Here is a 2712-nt window from a genome sequence, read left to right as displayed (position 1 = left end):
ACAGGAACAGTAACTGTACATTTTACAGTCTTTTGTCTGCTCTGTTATTATTGCAACAATTTGAATACAATCTGTCTTTAGATGGACAAACAATTCAAAGGGGAGCCTTAGATTTGTTGCCTTCTCACATATTTTAAAAATAAACGTTTATAATGTCTTGGACATGAAGTAAGATTGTTAGATCTTTCTTATGAGCGAAATCCAAACCATTTGTTTTTATTGATTTCATTTCAAAAGGAAAGCACTCATTTCGGACAGCACACACCTGGGACGGTTTCATTATCAGAGACATTTCCTGCTCACTTCGTAGTCATTCTACAATGATCAAACACTCTCGCAACATTGGCTGTGTGCAGTGTTGCAGTTGGACTGTTTTGGGTCTCTGACAGTGCTGCTTGATTGACAGGAGGGTGGCATGAGCAGTGCTCAGGGGATGAGGCCAAAACCTCTGTCTTGGCTCTTTGACCTCCTTGACTCTCACCGCTCTCTCTACGGAGACAACAAACTCTCTACGTTATTTTTTATTTCTGGCTGATGGACAGATGGTGGGATTGCGGAGGAATGGCGAAGGATGTGAGTGAGGGAAAGCGAGTAATAGTTTTTGTTTTTAACGTTGCCACTCGGAATATGGTGGGAGGGGGACGGATGGATGAAAGACATGGACGCAAAGTTAGGGAAGAAGTTGAGGGGTGGAGGAAAGGAAGGCACCTGGGTTTGAAAGTAGAGAGTGAAGGAAGGGATAGCAGGATGGGCTCCTGGCCGTGGCTGCAGACAGACAGGCAGGGTAACCAGAGGCAGGCGGTGACCTTCTCTGCTGCTCGAGGATCGAAGGCTTTATTTAAAGGCCTGGTCAATGCTGGGTGCTGCTGAGGTATCAGCCTCACAGCCAGGCGACTCATCACCACTGTAATACAACTCTCTAACCCTACCCCCCCCCACACACACACACACACACACACACACACACACACACACACACACACACACACACACACACACACACAAACACACACACACACACACACAAACACACACACACACACACACACAAACACACACATGGACAGGACAGGACACTATCTGGACACCTCAGGTTTTACACTGTACAGTCGAGAGGCTGGACAGAGGAAACTACAGCATCAGCATCAGCTAATTTTACTGCGCAGCAGACAGCATACTCTACTTTCCTCATTGTCTGAATTGTGTAGCACACGCTTGTTTTGCCTTTGATACGCACTCCATCACTGTCCATTTTTTATGTTGACCAATTATAAATAGACAGCAGCATAATGCTCAATTTTTCTAGCCGATGGTAATGACACAGCAAGGATGGAGGTGGTGAAAGAGTTAAAAGAAAAAGAGGATTGAGTGCAATTTGCTAAGGTAGACACCTGCGTATGTGTGTGTGTGTGTGTGTGTGTGTGTGTGTGTGTGTGTGCGTGCGCGCGTGCGTGCGTGTGTGTGTTTGCATCCATGTGTGTTTGTGCGTGCTTTTGAGCATGTATTTGTGTGTGTGTGTGTGTGTGTGTGTGTGTGTGTGTGTGTGTGTGTGTGTGTGTGTGTGTGTGTGTGTGGAGCACGTGTTTGTAAGCTTGCATGCTTGTGGCTGCGTCGTTGGGGCACCTGCATGCTTCAGCACTTTCTGTCTGTCAGGAGCTCTGAGGTCACAGGCGCAGGGGGGGGGGGGGCACATTAGAGAAAAGCTTCAGAGCCTAGACCCACACACCATCCTTCCCCCTGCACCTCCCACCAACCCAACCCCCTTTTCCTTATTTTACCCCCCCCCCCATACCCATTTTCCCCTCATGGTGACGGGGTGAGTCGGCCACTCGGGGGGTGGGGGGGGCTGTAGGAATGCAAGGTGCCTCTGGGGCTGACAGCAGGCAGGTCAGGTTTTTCTAGAAACGGCAGAGGAGGAAGGACACATGGATGCACGCAGACTCACTCAAGGTGTGTGAGTGTTTACAAAAGAGGGAAAAAGAGGGGGATGTATCTAAGTGTCATATGGCCTGTGTATATGTAATTACCTAAAAAGCTTTTGCCATTATACGATGGTTAATATCAACGCTTCAAATACGGCATGCTGTTTGAGGAAAAAATATTAATATCACCAAGATCCTTATTGATATACACATTATATATATTGAGGCTTGTTAATGTGCATCACTAGTCGAGAAAATATTAGGTTGGAAAATCTATTGCCTCATCTGAGGATAGGATCATGTGCAGTCTAAAAAAACATTATTATATATTTTTTTTTTTCACAAGATGATTTAAGATGATAAACAATAAATATTAATGCACCGCCCGCACTTGATTAAAACATTGATTTTGTCACCTTTATAACGCCACAGCCGTGTCGGGGTCTTTTGTGTTCTACGGTGACAAGGATTAGCTCCATCCCCACTTTGACACACTTCACTATCCATTTACTGGCTGGGATATATATAACTACTAGCTGCTCTGTGTGAGACTCGTTACACCGCCTACAGTCTTGATAGTGACACAGACGTCATCCCTCGATCCCAAAAATCCAAACGACAGGGAGAATATGAACAGGATGTATGCTCATTATGAGGCCTGGTCTAAATGGAAAGGAAGCAAGTAGAATCGGAAGCTGAATTTAGAAAGGAGGAATGGAAATCTCTCCCTGTAGTTTTTAAAGATCCACAAACTGAACGCAGAAAAACTGAGGTTTAGATTTGGGTGGTT

Source organism: Ammodytes marinus, assembly GCF_949987685.1.
Source record: "Ammodytes marinus genome assembly, chromosome: 5".
NCBI classification, from domain to species: Eukaryota; Metazoa; Chordata; class Actinopteri; order Uranoscopiformes; family Ammodytidae; genus Ammodytes; species Ammodytes marinus.
This window is presented reverse-complemented; position numbering follows the sequence as displayed.